Here is a 20,194-nt window from a genome sequence, read left to right as displayed (position 1 = left end):
GTTAAAACCTACATGCAAATGTTTATAGCAGCTTTGTATGTGATTGCCAAAACCTGGAAGCAATCAAGATGTTCTTTAATAAGTAAATTGATAAACTGTGGTATATCCATACAATGGAAAATATTAAAAAGAACTGAGCTATCAAACCAAAAGAGACATGGATGAATTATAAATGCATATTGCAAAGTGAGAGAAGCCAGTCTGAAAAGGCTACAAAGTATATGATTCCAACTATATAACATTCCAGAAGAGTCAAAACCATAGAGATGACAAACAGATCAGTGTTGCCAGGGAATCAGGAGACGGAGGACAGGGCTGAATGGGTGAACCCAGGGATTTTTTTAGGTCAGTAAAAGTATTCTGTATGATACTGTAATGACGAATGTAAGACATTACGCACCATCCAAACCTGTAGAAAGAAACAGCACAAAGAGTAAAACCTTAATGTATGCAAATTTAAAAAAATCATTCAGAGGTCAGAGGATCCCAGGAAGAAATGCAAAATATGGCAAAAGAATCTGAATGTATCCTAAATGTATGAAACAATGTCATTGAAGTGGATAGTGGAGTAATTAATAGGTATCTACCTAATTAACTTTGGAAATAAATAGAGTCTGTAAAACTAAAGACTATGGAAACCCTCCCCTGGCTCATGCTCTCTGTCTCACACACTCTCTCTCTCTCTCTCAGATAAATAAATAAAATATTTAAAAATAAAACTCTTCGGTAGAGTTTCCAAAGAAACTCTGGTTTCTAAAGTGGCTTCTAAAGTATACTCTGGTTGATAAAGTGGCCTTCTGCAGGGATTCAGGTGATAATGCTATAGATGTATTCTGGAACAGATCAATTAAGCTAATGGACAGTGAATGGTGGGAGCCAGGTTTCTCCCTGTTGGAGCAACAGTTTACAGATAAGCAAGGAGAGGAGGCCAGAATGACATATTTGGTAATAATTTACAGTTGAAGACATCAGAATGAAATCATATTTTTTAGCTTAATATACATACCAATGGTTACATATGGAAATATTTATAGAAATTTCTAAATATAGAGTTTACTGGTCAACACACACATTCCCTTGCTCTTGTCAATGAGGGGGCCTTAAAGCCATGACACCCCCATAACAATGAGCACACCTAGCATTCAGATCTTGGTTTCTAATCCCATTCCCTAATCAAAGGAACCAGGGCATCTTGGAGAAATGGCTGATTCTAGGATCCGGGCAGGAAATATAAAAGATAACCCTGGAGCATATTATATTGCCATGAAGTGAGGAAGTGCTCAAAACAAACAAACAAACAAAACAAAACAAAACCCCACCACATTGATGGGGATATATCAAAGGCACTCAGGAGTCAATGGGAAGCGTTCCTAATGGTTAAAGCTTTGAGCAACAAAATAAATAAAATTGTATTGTATTATAGCCCAAAGTATAAAATAAGTATCCATGAGCCCATGACTGATATAAATAAATGACTGAATAAATAAATAAATGGGGAAGAAATAATTCCAGAAGAATTCCAACTTATTCATGTAGATACTCTGCTCTCAGGCAGTGGGAACATGACTCCCCCCATTCCTGAAGTGTGGGCTGCACATAGGGACTTCCTTCTAGAGGGCCTTCCTCCCAGAGGTGGCAGGCTCCTAGCTGGTTAACGCATCATCAGAACGATTCCTGGCTGAGTTGGCCAAAGTTGGCCGAATTATGAAGAGGGTGAAATCTCTTTTCATCTTCTCTACTGAGCCCCAGGACACGTTTTGGGACGTCTTTCAGAAGAAAAGAGCTGTTTGTCTCTTTGTGGAGCAAAGCTGATCTAATAAAACTCCATCACCATAGGGTGGTGCTTCTACCTTGTAGTTCCAAATTGCCTGAGGAGTTTGCTAAAGACACACATTTCTGGGTTGCAGCCCAGACTTTTTCAGTCAGACTCTTGGGTTGAAGGGGGTGGGAGAACGGGAGGTTGGGAAAGAGTGAGTGGTACAAGAGCCAGGAATTTCTTTTTTTTTTTTTTAATTTTATTTATTTATTTGAGAGAGAGAGAGAGAGAGCACAAGGGTGGGAGGGTCAGAGGGAGAAGCAGACACCCTGCTGAGCAGGGAGCCCGACGCAGGACTCAATCCTGGGACTCTAGGATCATGACCTGAGCTGAAGGCAGCTGCTTAACCAACCTAGCCACCCGGGTGCCCCAGGAATTTCTATCTTTAAAGAAGTACATGAGGTGGGGACGCCTGGGTGGCTCGGTACATTAAGCATCTGCCTTTGGCTCAGGTCATGATCCCAGGGTCCTGGGATCGAGTCCCGCATCAGGCTCCCTGCTCAGCGGGGAGTCTGCTTCTCCCTCTCCCTCCCCTGGCTCATGCTCTCTGTCTTGCACTCTCTCTCTCTCTCAGATAAATAAAATCTTTTTTTAAAAAAGTACATGAGGTGATTCCTACATTTGGTATTAACGCTTGAGAATGACATCTATAGGACTCAACCATACCACTACTGCAGAAATAGAATGTTTACTTTGAGAGAGGATGTAAACACCACCACAAGGAAGAAATCAGCGCATTTCAGGATGGGGACATTCCATAAGACACCTAGCCTGGTTTCTTTCACAAGTCAGTGACATAGATAAAAAGGAAAGTGATTAAAATCAACTTAGCGGACACTTCAGACATAAACTAATCAAATGCAGTGGATCTTGTTTGGATTCTGATTCAAACAAATCAAAAGCAAGGCAGTATTTTAAGACTATGAGGGAAATGTAAATATAGGCTATGTATTGGTTGATATTAAAGGCTTAGTGTTAATTTTGTTGTGGTGGTTATGTAAGAAGATACTGCTCCTTATTTTTACTAGTATACTTAAGTTTCTTGGGGGTAAATTACATGATGTCTAGTATGTGTTTTAAAATGCTCTGGCAGGGGCTCCTGGGTGGTGCAGTCAGTTGAGTGCTGACTCTTGATTTCAGCTCAGGTCGTGATCTTGGGGTTGCTGGATCGAGCCCCATGTTGGGCTCTGTGCTGGGTGTGGAGCCTGCTTGAGATTCTCTCTCTCCTTCTGCCCCTTCCTCTCTCTAATAAAATAAAATAAAATAAAATAAAATAAAATAAAATAAAATAAAATTAAATTAAATTAAATTAAATTAATAAAAAATGTCCTGACTAAATGTAAAAGTGAGGCAGTGGGTAGGGGAAATAGACGAAAACAGGTATGGCCCACATGGTTGATGGCTGCTGCAGATGAGTAGTAGATACATGGGATTTGTTGTACTCCACAGTTCCAGATATGTTTGGAGATTTTTATAGTAAATTGTTAAAACATCTAAGGAAACAGGAATGCATAATCCAACGGGACGAGTTGCCAAAGATGGACTTCTAGGAAAACACTTTGGCGGCTCCTCAGAAAGTTAAACATAGAATTACCATACGACCCAGCGATTCCACGCTATATACAAACCCCGAAGAACTGAAAACAGAGACTCCACCAAATACATGTACATGCACGTTTTTAGCAGCACTAGTCACAGTAGCCAAAAGAGAGACACAGCCCAAATATCCATGAGATGATGGAATGAATGGATAAACAAAATGGCCACACACACACACACACACACACACACACACACACACTTGAGAATTATTCAGCTATAAAAAGTTAGGAAGTTCTGACACATGTGACAATCATTACTCCAGGTGAGCTAAGCCAGACACAGAAAGGACAAATATTGCATGATTCCACATATAGGAGGCATGTAGAATGGAAAAATCCACAGAGACAGAAAGTTGAATAGAGGTTGCCAGGGGCTGGGGGGAAGAGAGAGTAAAGAGTTACTGTTTCATGGGTACAGTTTCTGTCTCTGGGATGAAGACATTTTGGAAATAGAGTGGAGGCTGCAGAGCGTGTGGATACACTAAATGCCACTGAAACGCTCACCTTAAAAATGGTTAATTTTATGTTATGTGACTTTCACCTCAATTTAAAAATACGAGGTGGGATTGTGACCATCAGGAGGAAGGATTCTGGAGGGCAAGGTCGAGTCCCTGGCACGACCTCCTGCGAGCATCAGCAAACGGCAGCGCTACATTTAGCCATTTTCTCCGTGACCGAAGGAAATGATGTGTGATCAAGGGATAATGTAACAAATGACCCCTAGTGTTTCCAGGACACTATATTTTATAAAGCCTACACGACATGTTACTGACATTCACTTCTTTGATTCCTTGGAGGGGAATTTTTCGTGTGATTATATTCACTCGGGCCTGGAGTCCTTACTTAGGAAAAACTGTTAAGGTTTAATTGAATTAAATCCACAGACTCAGACTGAATTTTAATACATTCTAGATCATCATGACATCATTATTCTGGTTAACAATTAGATCAGTCCGATGGTGGAATAAAGGTAGAAATAACTGTCAGCATAAATACCTTCCCTGATACAGAGAAGCCTTCTTCGAAGTCCGGAGAGTGTCTCGACACCGAATTAGTCCAAGGGAAAAAAAAGGTTGAAAAATAAAAGGTGTTCTACCTCTGTACTTATTGAAACCACTGGGCCCAAGACACCACCTGATGGTAAAGTGATCATTCTACGTAGAAGATGAATCCAAGGATTATGTTTCACTTCCTACTTAATCTCAGTAACTTCTTTCTCTTTGCACACCTTCTTGCAGGAAATCTCATTATCTCTTCTTCTCATCCTAAAACTAATTTTTATTCCACGTCATAAATATGTTGATCCCTTTGCATGATGATCTCCTCCTGGGTTCACTTTGGGGTCGGACTGTGGACTGGAATGAGCAGATGGTGCTCTCTGAGGGGTGGGCATCGGCTGGTAACCTGGGGCGTGGGAGCTGCTGAGGTATTCAAGAGGTGATGGGTGGGTGAGAGACACAGAGGCTGCAGTAGAAATTTAAATTTCTCATCATCTGAATTCTCTTTTGTCCCAAGAATACTGATGTAGCAAGCTCGCGCTGGCCTTGGACTTTCACCTATAGATGATCATTTCATTAGAGTTTTTATAAAATGTAGCTGGAACAGGACTCATTACTCCCAGATTGGATGCGTGCTGAGCAGGGAACAGTGGGAAGAATTCTTTTAAAAGATTAAACTAGAGGTTGATAAACTCACACAGTGGGATTTGGTAAATGTAAAGTCCTGCTTCATAATTTTCCTCCCCAAATTGGCCAGAGCAAAAGGAACAAGGAGAAGATGAATGAGGAAGTTCAGTGCTCCTGCCTGGATCGCAGAGCTGGGCACACAGGAAAGGGGAGGACACCGGGGGGCCTGGGAGAAACGTCTCCCAGCTCCACCCGCGGAGAAATTCAGGAGTGAAACAGGTGTTGCTGCGTGACTACCAACTCTCATTCATAGGGGCCGCACATTTCTTCATCAGAAACAAAGAAAATGAGCTTTACTCATGTGTTTTCACTTGTAAGCTCGTATCAGAGTCCAGGGAATGAAGTGAAAGAAAAACTCGGAGAGGTTGATGAATTTCTCCGCTGGATACTTCTTTCCCTATTTTCAAATGCAAGAGTGAGGCTCCAGGAAACAGAATAAGTGTCCTCACTGAAACTGACCAGGTCCCTAAGGATGGGGGGCGGGGCACAACTGGAGAGGAAGGCTTACCCTGGACAGGTGTGGCCTTGACACCTTTCCATCGATTCTCTCTCCTCTTTTTTGTTTTTTTTTAACTGACCACTGCAAGCCTCAGTCCACAGTCTTTGCCAAGCAATGCTAAGTAGAATTTGACACTTTTTCATTGTTTTCTTTTTTAAGATTTATTTATTTATTTGAGAAAGAGCATCGTGCAAGAGAGAGTGTGAATGGGGGAGGGGAAGAGGGTGAGGGAGTGAATCTCAAGCAGACTCCTAGCTGAGCAACTTGGGGCTCTATTTCATGATGCTGAGATCATGACCTGAGCTGAAATCAAGAGTCAATGCTTAACTGACTGAGCCACCCAGATGCCCCTCCTTTATTTATTTTAAAGATTTTATTTTTATATAATCTCTACACCCAACATGGGGCTTGAACTCATGACACTGAGATTGAGAGTTGCATGCTCCACTGACTGAGCTAGCCAATGCCCTAAAAGTTTTCCTTTAAAATAGATACAAAGGGGCACCCGCTGGGTGGCTCAGTCAGTTAAGTGTCTGCCTTGTGCTCAGGTCATGATCCTGGGGTCCTGGGATCGAGCCCCACGTCGGGCTCCCTGCTCAGTGGGGAATCTGCTTCTCCCTCTCCCACTGCCTCTCCCCATGCTTGTGCGCTCTCTCTTTTTCTCAAATAAATAAATAAAATCTTTAAAAAAATAGATACATAAATAGATAAATACATAAAATAGACAAATTTAAGTTTCCAAAGTAATTGACTCAAGGCAAACTACTGAGTAAACAATTCTGCCGATGGTTCTTGGCTCTGACAAACTCCTGAGGGTTCTGGATCGGACAACGCCTTTGATTTGCTGATGACAGCTAATATTCAGCGTCCACGATGGGTAGGCCACTGTGAAGAGCACTTTTCACACCTGGCCCCCTAACAACCCAGCGAGGTAGGTATTATGAGCCCCAAAGGACAGAAGGAAGTTGAGTCCATGAGGTTAAATTTCACTGTGTAAGATGACGTAGTAAGAGAAGCCAAAATCTGAACCCGGGGTACTGACCAAAGCTCTATAAAAAAGTTATACCTCTCAGGGGCGCCTAGCTGGCTCAGTCGGTGGAGCAGGTGACTCTCGATCTTGGGGTAGTGAGTTCAAGCCCCACGCTGGGCTCAGAGCTTGCTTAAAAACCAGTTTTAACTCCCTGCTCCTGGGTTCCTCCTTGCACAGTGAGGGCTGTCCCCTGTGATCTGTGAGAAGGCCTCCCGGGGAGCCACCATGAAGGGCACCTGCCCCCTGTCCTCCCCCAGTTTCCATCTCAGAAGCTGTCCCCTACTTCCTACTCTCCCCATTTGGCTCATATGGGAGCTGGGGCCCTTTTTCATATTTTCCCCCCTTCGTTCCCAGGCTGAACACTTCTCTTTTCTCCCCAGTACCCTTGAACTTCAGCTCCGTCGTTATGAAAACACCCATCTTCCACAATCTTGTGCTGTGACTGCGTTCTGCCGGGAGCGGGCGGGGCCCACTGACCTGGGTGCGAATTAAAACCCATCGGAGATTCTGAGTTTTCGAGTTGTCGGACCTCGGCTTCCACGGGGAGGAACTCTATTTTCGCTGCTACCCCAGCAAGAGATTAGCAGCTTGAAATCTCTTTGACAGCGATCAGTGGCTCCACCGCATACCACCGGGAGTTTTAATTCCAGCCTGTGAAATTGTAATTGCTTCTCAAGGAGAAGCAGGGAACCCTGGGTAATGGCCACAGCCAAGCTCAATGTCAAGAGTTGTCAGTTGCTGCCACATCAGATATTACTTGCTGGTATTCAAAACTCACTCGAGCTTTCCATATGGGAAGTCGAACTGGGGAGCGAAAGTAAATTAACGGAAACTGTCACCTGTTTAGAACATCACAGACAGCTGCGTGACAGAGGTGGGTGACCTCCCATCAAAAAAAGGTAACTTTCCTCCCTTCTTTTGGGGAAGATAAAGAGTTCCGCAAACAAATTTCATTACTTAAGGTGTGCGGCTAAATGATGTCATTGTTAAGCAAAAAATGAGCTGGGCCGCAGCGGCGTGATAAGATTAAAGCTGCCAATTTCTGGTCACTCCTTCGTGGAAAGAGTGGGGTGTGGTGGGGTGGGGGGAAGTGGCCCCAAAGAGTAATTAAAATAATGAAGATAGCAAGTCCGTGTCAGGTTGATGTTCGCAATGGATGAAAATTACCTGCCATCAAAGTTAAACTGTCTGAGAAATTGCTTCCTGGCTATGTTTGGAGTAAAGAAAATTCGGAGCCACCACATCTGATTACAAAACACTTAGAGACGGAGAAAATTATCTGCAAAGGGAAGGACTTGTTCCCTGCCACCTCTGAAGATAAGGCAAGTTCTGAAGCCGTTTTGAAATTAATTTTTTCTTTTTTCTCCTGAGGGTCAGAGAGGGGGGAAAAGGGGGCCGAATATAATTGCTTGGGGAAACAGATACGGTCTGTGGTGTTGTTGCTTTTTTGTTTCAGTCACGACAGCAAATTCACACTTAGGCTTTACTTTTCCTCATTTCATGGTTTTTAGGGCAAATTTCATGTACTCGATTTTACTTTCCCAATTAGAGAAAATTTGCCCTCAGGAGGTCCTTCCACGTGGACATCTCCTCTTAAAGACACTCCTGTCTCTGCAAAACTCTACCTGCCTCTGCCTGGTTCAATCAACCCTCTGCAGCAAGCTGCTTACATACTCCTTCCTTGTCCCCTCATTTCAAGGCACCTGCCCCTGCCCCTTTTGATGTACTTAGCATTCTTTGCCTCCATCTTCACGGAGAGAGCCTTTGGGGATCTCCCCAGCCTGGCTTAGATGTCCCTCCTGTGCTCGGACAATCCCCTGTATTTTCTGCCTCGAGTGGCTGGATCACAACTGCCTCCACGCTTCACAAAGGTACGGACAGCGTCTGCCTTGTCCACGGCTTTTGTTCCCACGCCAAGCACAGCTCCCGGCATAGACAAGTACTCACCATACATGTGCCAAGTGGTCTTTCCCCCTCAGACGTCCAGAAGGGATTCCTTTTATCCCTGTGTTCTCACTTTACCTTAAGCACCTAACTCTGAGCCACCTGTGTGCATGGTCTCAGCGCACCTTGTGCCCCACCCACCCCGATACCACCACCTGATGCACACGGCAGCCCCACAGACTCCAGCCTGAGAGCGGCAAAACACACTGGTTAGCAACAGGACTCTAGAACCAGACTGCCTGGTTTACAACCTTGGCTCCACCATTTACCAGCTAATGACCCTGGCAAGTCAACTCTCTGCGCCTCAGCTTCCTCGTCTAGAATCATTGCTCCTTCTTCAGGGGGGCCACAAGGATTAAACATGGGAATATATTTACGGTGCTTGGGAAAGGGCCTGGCTCTGTATAAATGGTAGCTACTATTATGATGATGAAGAGGAGGAGGGGGAGAAGGGGAATGTTACTGTGACTGCGACAGGCATCAAGGGTATTTTTGGCTATTGCTTCTATTTGCCTTGACTCTTGTGCCAACCAAGCCTTGAACATGATTTCTGAAACCAACAGTGGCAAATTTCAGTGACTTCAGCTTCCTCCCAAGTGGTCACCCAGGACCCATCTCCTTATTTCTGTTCCATTCCAGGTCTTCCTGCCATGTCCATTCCTGGATTTCTGCACTGGCTTCCTGTTTCTACTCCAACAGTAGTACCAAAACTCTGACGACTATGGTTTGGGCTCACTGTGTCATTCCCTCGGAGAGCGCTCCCTGGCTCTGGTCACAAAAGCTATGATTCATAACCCAACGACTAAGTACCGAGAAATCTCCCTCCTGATAGAGGGTGTTAGAATGTTTTCCCTCTAGAAGTTGTACACAGTGAAAGGCAGTGCTTATGGTAAGAGTCATGGAGTGAGATAACCAGCCCCTGACACTGGGTCGTCCTGGGACCATGGGTGGTAAGCGACTTCAGCGGATGGTCTATAACCTGTGTGCACTGAAGAGTTACAAGCTGCTGCAGGGAATCTGGCCCAGTCAAAGATACCAAACCTGGTAGAGAGTAAGTGTGGCCATTGGATCAGTTTTAGGAAGAGAAGGCGAAGGTCTGCCCTGCTCTGGGTGTGGAGAAGGCAGACATTTCAGATCTGGTGCCGAAAATCAAGAACAGTGATCAGTATGTTTCCTGAGATTAAGAATTCCTCATATCAGTGAGATAATATGATACATGTCTTTCTCTGATTGACTTATTTCTCTGAAGCACTAATAAATAAAAAAATAAAAAAATAAAAGAATAGTGATCAGTATAATGTAAAATATAACACAGTTGTAACAGAGTCTATAAACTCAGAGTATAATGAATATGAATTCTTTTTATAACTCCACTCAAGTTTCTTTTTATAACTCAGCTTTTAAAAAAATATTTTATTTATTTATTTGAGAGAGAGAGAGAGCACAAGCAGTGGGGAGGCGCTGAAGGAGAGGGAGAAGCAGACTCCCTGCTGAGCACACAGCCTGATACAGTCCAATCCCAGCACCCCAAGATCACGACCTGAGCTGAAATCAGATGCTTTAACTGACCGAGCCACCCAGGTGCCCCATACAACTCAACTTTTTATAACCCCATTCCAGTGGAGAGGCAAAAGTCAATCTGGGTCAATTGAGCACAGCTCCCCCAACCCCCACCAAACTCTTCCCACTGCCTTCTCTCTGGGTTTGGGACTAAGAACTCGGGGGATGGAAACAATTGTAGGGGACACCTCTGGCTTAAGCTGACACTGTGCTGCATAGATATTTTCTTAGCTGTGAACAGAGCCTCAAGAGATGAGCTCAGTTAGGGTACATGTCTGGACATAGGTAGGTCTAGAGTTCTACCCCAAAGCATCCTGGCACCAAAGAGAACACTTCAGATCCCTGTTTAGAAATGCTCCCAACTAGTGGGACGGCATAGACAAGTCACTTAACTCGTTCTAAACTTAAGTCTGTCCATCTGTAAAATAAGGGGGTCCAACTCCATGGTTTCCATGAGCCCCTCTTGCTCTTATTCTAGGTTGATCTGTAGGGTTACCACCCCTGCCTTTTCAAGCACAACCAGATCGTAGGTGAAGCAGACAGCAGCACATTGATCCCTTTCTGTGAAGCGTTGAGAAAGAGCAGTCTTTCTATGCAACCTATTCAAATCTCAACTCAAATTTCAAACATTTCTGTAAGAAAGTTTAATTCCCTGATGCATTAGGGAGAAACAGAGAAACTTCGGCTAACTGTATTAGCCGAAGGCAGCTAGTAGTGACTTTCTGGGAGTTCCTATTTGTGACTTCAGTATTGGGTGGCCACAGGTATTGCTTTTAATATTAATTGAAGTTACTGCAGCTCCTAGAGAGACCCCTTGACTTTGCCACAGAGCATGAGGAAAAGCTGGTGTTAAATTGCTCCCCTCCCTACTCTCCTTTTGATTTGTATGTCTAAAGGCATTACAAATATTCTTCAATCTGAAATACAACATTTTTAGCTATTGAATTTTCTTGTAGCTTGTATAATTCTGATCACCCAAGGCAATCTGGTTTGATGAGATTACATTTTTTAGACTGCTATCCAACCAACTCCTGCTTTTTGTAAGATTGCTTTGGAACTTCTGACCTTTCTAACTTCAAGAATCTAGGAGGATGCTGTGTTAAGAGGGAAAGAGAGAAGAGGGATCTTAATTGGAGACGTTAGAATCTTATTTTGCACAGATGGGGTTAGAGTGCTTCCACACAGAAGGAATATATGAGTAGAAAAACTATTGGAGAATCAGAGACCAAAAAATGATATAAAAACAGGAAAGGCAGGGAGTGGTCAAGGACAACAGACACGACAGACCTTCCTCCGAAGGTTTGCAGATCATTCTCTTAACTTAGACAAAACCCAACCTATCCTGAATGTTTCTCCATGTAAAAATGTAAAAGTGAATTTCAGAAGATCCTTTACTTCCCGCAGATGGGACCCAGATTCTCTAAGCTTGGTCTCCTGGTTCATTTTCCATTTGACTTTTGATTTCACTCTTGGAACCAAATGAGACATGAGATTGACCATTCACCACTGTATCCTGGGTGAGAGACTGGGCTAGAGTCAGGTTTACTTACACCCAAAACAGGGAGTGGAGACCAAATTACAGTCTAGTTTTTCTGGCCTTAGAGATGTGACAAGTTTTAATATGTCAATGGGCTAATAATGAGGAATTTAGACTTTTCCTGTGAAGGTTGGAATCGAGGGTAGTGGGCCATGACTTGGTGTCTCTGGGCAGCGGAAGCCCTCCCCTTACATCTCAAATGACGCCAAGTAAGATGGCAGAAGTCCTGCTGGCTAAAAACCAAAAAATGAGACAAAAAGCCCGGAGCATTTGATCTCTAAGGATCACAGCCTGAGATGGTTATCACAGGTGGCTTTTTGGTGAAGTCTTCACATCCATTTCTTGAGAAGAGAGCATATGAATTCTTAACTGAACAGGTGTACTAACAGAATCTGAGACACAGGAGATCAAAACCAGAGAGCTGGAGTCACTTACTTGAATTGCAGTGGATACCCAGAGAAGGTAGCAGGTGCTGGAGGGACAGAGGATTGCTAGATCCCCAGATGCAATTCAGGGTGGATGCCAAAGCAAAGATTAAGGATCAAAGATGTTCAACTACAAAGACAGGAGCTTGACTCTTAATGAGGCATTTTCTTCATTAAAATAATGATGGGATCCACACACCAGGTTATATATTGGGTGTTACAGCAACAGTTCTAGAACAAAGCAACCCCTGGTATCAGCAACACCAGTATCAGTAACAGCAGTGGCAAGAACCATTGACAATTAACTGGCTAAGGTGAGGTCTGCTCGAAGTTCTCCTGGAAATGGACAAATTTAGAGGCTTAGCAGCAGGTGAAAAACTCAAGATGAAGTACAGAGATTTAACTACCTAAGCCTTGCTTCATGGTCCAGAAAAAGTGGTTATTACTTTGTATGTTTCCAAAAGTGTCATCTAGGGTCAGGTTAAGAGGAACCAGCCATCCTACACATCGTCAATGCTTATCTATCCAAACAGGGATCTCTCTGGAGCCTGCAGAGTTTAGAAGTCTGTTTAGAAGCCTGGAGTGGCTCTTCCTTGACTATCGGATTAGGTCTAGATTCCATCAAAAGTGGCGTCAAAACGCTTCACACTTGTGACCTGAACTTATTTCTCAGTTAATTTCCAGTTGCTTCCCTTGTATATCTTTTGCTCTAGCTACACTGTCTCAAATTCACCAAGCACTTTTATACTTCAGTGCCTTTCTAATTTTGGTGAAATATGCATAACAGAACTGTTATTATTGTAACTAATTGTAACTCCGGTGGCATTAAATAAATCTACAGTGTTGTATGTATAACCATCAACATTATCTATTTATAAAACTGTCTCATCATACCCAACATAAACTCTGTACCCATTAAACTATAACTCACTCTTCCTTCCTCCCCTCAGCTCCTGGTAACTTCCATCCCACTTTCTGTGTCTATGTATCTGTCTGGTCTGTGTACCTATAGGTCCTATAAGTGGTGTCATACGATATTTGTCCTCCTGTGTCTGGCTTATTTCACTAAGCATAATGTCTTTAAGGTTCATCCGTGTTGTAGCATGTTATCAGAATTTAACTTCTTTTTAAGGCTGATATTGCATTGTTTACCACATTTTGTTTATGCATTCATCTATCAGTGGACATTTGGGTTGTTTCCACCTGTTGCCTATTGTGAATAATGTTGCCATGAACATACAGGTATATAGGTATCTGTTAGAGTCCCTATGTTCAATTCTTTGGGAATAGATATATATATAGAGAGAGAGAGAGTGAGAGAGAGAGAATAGAATTGCTGGGTCATATGGTAATCCTAGGTTTAAATTTTGAAGAACTACCAAGCTATTTCCCACCATGGCTGACCTATTTTAAATTTTCACCAGTAATATATGAGGGTTCCAATTTCTCCCTGTTGATGGCAGCCATTTTAATGCGTGTGGAGTAATAACTCATTGTGATTTTGATTTGTATTTTCCTTTTAAAAAAAAAAGATTTATTTATTGGGTGCTTGGATGGCTCAGTCATTAAGCATCTGCCTTCAGCTCAGGTCATGGTCCCAGGGTCCTGGGATCGAGCCCCACGTCGGGCTCCCTGCTTCGTGGGGGGCCTGCTTCTCCCTCTCCCACTCCCCCTCCTGTGTTCCCTCTCTCACTGTGTCTCTCTCTGTCAAATAAATAAATAAAATCTTTTAAAAAAAAGATTATCTATTTGGGGGGGCAGAGGGAAAGGGAGGGAGAGAGAATCTCAAGCAGATTCCCCACTGAGCACAGAGCCTGATACAAGGCTTCATCCCAGGACCCTGAAATCATGACCTGAGCTGAAATCAAGAGTCAGCCATTTAACCAAATGAGCCACCCAGGTGCCCCGATTTGCATTTTCCAAATGACTAATGATATTGAACATATTTTTATGTGCTTATTGACCATGTGTGTATCTTCTTTGGAGAAATGTCTACTTAAGTCCCTTACACATTTTTTTTTTTTAAACTTATAGCACCTGTGTCAGTGGGAGGAGGAATTTTCAAGCAGACTACTCGCTGAGTGTGGAGCCTGACTCTGGGCTTGATCCCATGACCCAGGAGATCATGACCTAAGCCAAAACCAAGAGTTGGACGCTCAACTAAATGAGCCACTCAGGCGCCCCTACACATTTTTTTTTTAATTGGGTTGTTCAATTGTGGGTTGTTGAGTTATAGGACTTCTCTATATATTCTGGATATTACTCTCTTGCCAGAGACAGGATTTGCAAATATTTTCTCCCATTCTGTAGGTTGTCTTTTTGCATTCTTGATAGTGTCTTTTGATGTACAAAAGTTCTTAATTTTGATGAAGTCCAAAATTTTTCTTTTGTTTCCTATATTTTCATATCACCTCTATGAAATTATTACCAAATCGAAAGTCATGAAAATTTTCCCCAATGTTTTGTTTTCTTCTAGAAGTTCTGTAAATTTAGCTTTTAAGTTTATTTTGGTCTTTTACCCATTTTGAGTTCATTTTCATATATGGATCAAGGTAAAAGTCCAACTTTATTCTTTTGTATGTAGATATCCAGTTTTCCAATACCATCTGTTGAAAAGACTGTTCTTTTTTATTGAATGATTTTGGCTCTCTTTTCAAAAATCAGTTGACCATACATATGAAATATTTTTTTCTGGGATTTCTGCTCTATTCTATTGGTCTATATGTCTGTTCTTATGCCAGTACCATATTGGTTTAATTACTGCAGCCATGTTATGAGTTTTGATGTTGAGAAGTATTTGTCAGTCTTTAAACTTTATAAAGATTTTATTTATTCCGGCAGAGAGAGAGTGTGTGCAAGTCAGGGGAGGAGCAGAGGGAGAGAGAGAATTCCAAGCAGACTCCACACTGAGCACAGAGCCCGATGTGGGGCTCAATCTCATGACCCTGAGATCACGACCTGAGCTGAAATCAAGAATTGGACGCCCAACCTACTGAGCCACCCAGGCGCCCCGAACTTTGTTATTCTTTTTCAAGATTGTTTTGGCAATTAGGGACCACTTGCAATTCCATATGAATTTGAGTGTTGGCTTTTCCATTTATGCAAAAAAAAAAAAGGCTGTTTTGATAGGTATTGCATTGAATCTGTAGCTTGCATTAGGTAGTGTTCTAACAATGTTAAGTCTTCTGGGGTGCCTGGGTGGCTCAGTCGTTAAGCGTCTGCCTTCGGCTCAGGTCATGATCCCAAGGTCCTGGGTTCGAGCCCCGCATCGGGCTCCCTGCTCAGTGGGAAGCCTGCTTCTCCCTTGCCCACTCCCCCTACTTGTGTTCCCTCTCTCGCTGTGTCTCTCTCTGTCAAATAGATAAATAAAATCTTTAAAAAAACAAAACAAAACAATGTTAAGTCTTCTTTCCAGTGAACATGGGATATCTTTACATTTATTTAAATACTTAAAAATTTCTTTCACCAATGGTTTATAGTTTTCAGCACACAAGTCTTTTCTACCCTTGTTAAATTTATTCTTCAGTATTTAATTCTCTAGGTGTTATCATAAATGGAACTGCCTTCTTTTTTTAATGGTTCATTTCCAGTATATAGAAACACAACTGATTTGTGTGTGTTGATCTTATAATCTACAACTATGCCGAATTTGTTTATTAGGTCTAACAGCTTTCTTGTGAATTCTTTGGTATTTTCTATACACAGGATTATGTCATCTACAAATATAGTTTTACTTCTTCCTTTCCAATTTGGGTGCCTTTTATTTATTTTTCTTGGCAAATAGCTCTCACTGGAACCTCCAGTACAGTGCTTTATAGCAGCCAGTGAAAGTGAGCATCCTTGTCTTGTTCCAGATCTTAAAAGTCTTTTACAACTGAGTATGGTGTGAGCTGTGGGCTTTCATAAATACCATTTAACACATTGAGGAATTTCCCTTCCATTCCTAGTTTTCTAAGAAATTTTTGTCATGAAAGGGTGTTGGATTTTGCCAAATGCTTTTGCTGTGTCAGTTGAGATGATCAAATGTTTTTTATTTCCCCTTTAATTTATAAGTGTGGTATGTAATGTTGATTGATTTTAAGTTGAACCACCCTTGCATTCCTGTGATAAATCCCACTAGGTCATGGTAAATAATCCTTTTAATATGCTGTTGAAATCAACTTGCTAATACTTTGTTAAATATCTTTGCATTTGTGTTCATAAGGGACATTGGTTTTCCATTTTCTTTTCTTGTGGTACCTTTATTTGGCTCTAATATCAAGGTAATGCTGGCCTCATAGAATGAGTTAGAAAGTGTTCCTTCCTTTTTCATTTTTTGAAAGTGTATGAAAAGGACTGATGTTAATTATTCTTTATATGTTTGTGAAGCCATTTGCTCCTGAACTTTTCTTTGTTCATGCTATTCAGGGAAAGTCTAGTGTTTAAGGGAAGAAAGTCTTACTGCAAGGCATTTTCTTAAGAGGGCCAAGGTCCACAAAAGAATTTTCCCAGCGACCCCTACCAGTACAACCAGTTCAATCTAGTCTTCACTCACCAGACATGTTTAATTTTTTTAAGATTTTATTTATTTATTTGAGAGAGAGAGAGAGAGAGAGAGAGAGAGAGAGAGAGTGTGTGCATAAGGTGGGGGAGGGGCAGAGGGAGAGGAGAAGCAGGTTCCCTGACGTGGGACTTGATCCCAGGACCCTGAGACCATGACCTGAGCTGAAGGCAGATGCTTAACGGACTGAGCCACCCAGGCGCCCCTTGCCAGATATGTTTAAATTACTTCTGGCTATTTCAAAACAGATCACACCGGTAAGAGCAAAGATATCACAGAAATTCCTCCTGCCAGGGGCAGAGACTCAGAAGATAGCACCGGGAACTACATTCAGAACTGTCATCAGAGTCATTCCAAAGTGACTTTTCAAGGGAGATAAAACTCAATTTAAAAGTAAGCTGTCGTTTGTAACTAGCCTCATTACTTATGCATACAGTATGTGGATGGTATGTATGCTTTAGTTCACAAAGGTTGGACCCAAGTATAACAAGTCAACAACATGCTTTATATCTATTTGAAAATCTCTAGGTCTATTTAAAAACCACACGTTTTATTCCTCTTTATGTAAACTGTGGGTAAAAACAGAAGTTAAAAGCCTGGACCCTGGAATCAGACGGCCTGGAATAACGTCTGTAGTTCCTATGATTAAGTAGGCATATTAAAAGCAGATTAGATAAACCTAAGAGTTAAAATTTCTAGTTCTTAAGCTTTTCTGAATTTCAAAGTTTTCTCTTACCTTGATCCAAGGTTGGGTTTTTAAAGATATATATATGAAATATATAAATATGTATATTTACATAAATATATTTGTTAAATTATTTTTTTTTCTGGTATTCATAAGTGTTCAGATGTCTATTAACTAGGAAGACCATAAGAGACCAAATGAAACTCTCTGCTTCAACCTCTACACAGTTGGGATATTTTGGCTATGGAACCAAGAAGCTGTACTAGTGGGAAATAATTGACAGAAAACTAATGAAGAAAAATAGTATCTGCATTTCCTTTTATCCCCAAGGCAGGGTGGGGGAGGGCATGACTTCTAGGTTTCCTATTAATCTGCTTGCTCTTTTCATCGTAGGCCATGGAAAATCTCCTTCTTGATCTTAGATTGGCCACCCAAATCTGTGCCCCACACCATTCATTAATTTGATCTCCTCAAATACAGCTGCAATTCATTTTCTTTGAATTTTTCTTCCTTTGTTGCATTTGTTAGAATTAGACTCTAAGTCCCTTTAGGCAGGATTCTTTTTATTCCATATATAATTCTTTTGGGTGGTCGTGTGTTAATATCAGAATTTAAAACCACCTAACCTTATTTATAAAATTGGTCTTCATGTTTAAGTGGCTAAAGTAAATCACCAAAGGGGAAACAATTACGTGTGCCAAGGACATACTACTTGATATATGTGATCCCATTTCATCTTTCAACGACCCTGAAGTAGACATGTCTTTCTGTTTTACAGATGAGGCTCAGAAAGTGGCCTGGCTACAACTTAAATCAAACTTTTGCTGATGTCAAAAATCTCATGCTTTTTCCCTAAACTATCTGCCTCCAGTTTGTACTGAGGTCTGAGGAAACTGCTGAGGTCGGAATCCAGTTGGTTCAGAACCTTGACTCCTTTACGGTTCCTTAACTCAAATTTTATTTTCTTTTTTTGTTTTTAAGATTTATTCATTTATTTGAGAGAGAGAGTGTGCACACATGAGCAAGCAGAAAGGGGGAGAGGCAGAGAAAGAGGGAGAGAGAGAATCCCAAGCAGACTCCCCACCGAGCATGGAGCCCAACATGGGGCTCGATCCCAGAACCCCAAGATCATGACTTGAGCTGAAACCAAGAGCTGGACGCTCAACTGAATGAGCCACCCAGGCGCCCCAAGTTTTACAGTTTCAACACCATAAATTCTAGCTCAATAGTTAGGCAGGTGCAAATTTATTAAACACATGCTATTAATAAATTAAAAAACTAAAAAAAAATCTTTCAAGAAATAATTAGGACCCCAGGTTGAATATAAATTTGGCATGGATCCTCTACATAGGTTGCGCCACAGAGCTGAGGTTCTCAAGCTTTCTCAATTCATGGCACCCCTAGGCCAACAGAAACAGCTGACCATCCTGTTTCCTAAGTAGCTAGGTAATAACAACTTAATAAATACTTGTCTTTTTTTTTTTTAAAGATTTTATTTATTTATTTGACAGAAAGAGACACAGCGAGAGAGGGAACACAAGCAGGGGGAGTGGGAGAGGGAGAAGCAGGCCTCCCACAGAGCAGGGAGCCCGATGCGGGGCTCGATCCCAGGACCCTGGGATCATGACCTGAGCCGAAGGCAGACGCTTAACAACTGAGCTACCCAGGTGCCCCTAAATACTTGTGTCTTAAATATCTTACAAAATATGTGTGAAAAAAGTAATACGAGTCAGTTGAAATAAATATATTTTTATTTTATTCTCAAATGACTGTAATTACTTATTAATGGAACACATGCCTCCGTTGGGTACTGCACAACTTCTCAAACCGTGAAATAAGATTGTCTTCAGTTCCTGTTCCACATTTTCACTTGATACTTGCTTTTTTGTTACAGCGACTGCCTAAAATCCAGTCTTTGACATGGCATCATGGAAAAGTGTGCATTCCAGTGTTGAAATGGAACCACTTTGAGCGACTGGTTTGCATGGCATCTGACAGATGTCACTATTTCCCTCAAACATTTAAAACATCCTGGGGTGCCTCAGGGGCCAGGCAAATCTTAAGAATATCTTTTTTCCTCTCTCTTCTTCTTTCTCTCTTTTCCTCCCTCCCCACCCTCTTGCCCTTCCTTTCCTTCCCTCTACACTCGTGTCATAATGATAAAACTTCTCGAGGTTCATTTGTAACTCCAATTCTCTCCCTGTGACTGAAATCTTCAACCTGGACTGAAGTCAACAGGAAAACATGTGTTTTGACTGAAAGACATATGGAAATCTGATGTTCAGACACATTTCCCTAGCAACAAAGCAAAGTTTTCACCAAAGAATTTTTTTACATTATCCAACTGACTATCTCACACTTGATGAACTGAGGAAGACAGAATGAAAGAGAGGGAGAGGGTGAGGGAGGGAGGAAGAGAGAAAAGACACTGGATTAATAAATCTTTATTTAAAAACGTGATGATAGGAGGGGGCCTGAGAGGTGACTAGTCACGAGGATGGGGCCCTCAGCAACAGGATCAGTGCCCTCATGAGACGTGGAGAGCACTCTCCTGCTGCCTCCTGAGATGCACAGGCAGACGGCCACCTGTGAAGCAGGGAGTCCTCACAAGACACTAAATATGCCAGTGCCTTGACCTTGAACTGTCTAGTCTCCAGAACTATGAGAAATAGATTTCTGCTGGTTGTAAGCCACCTGGCTGATGGTGCTGTTATGGCAGCCTGAGTGAACCAAGACAGGTCTCTTCATAGCTTCCTTTTCAGCAGGAAGAGTGAAAGAAAGAAAAGAAAAAGGAAAGAAAAGAGAAAAGAAAGAAAGAAAAGAAAAGAAAGAAAGAAAGAAAGAAAGAAAGAAAGAAAGAAAAGAAAGAAAG

The sequence above is a fragment of the Callorhinus ursinus genome, unplaced genomic scaffold (genome assembly GCF_003265705.2).
Source record: "Callorhinus ursinus isolate GAN/ISIS: 27379988/994484 unplaced genomic scaffold, GSC_fseal_2.0 scaffold26, whole genome shotgun sequence".
Taxonomy (NCBI): domain Eukaryota; kingdom Metazoa; phylum Chordata; class Mammalia; order Carnivora; family Otariidae; genus Callorhinus; species Callorhinus ursinus.
This window is presented reverse-complemented; position numbering follows the sequence as displayed.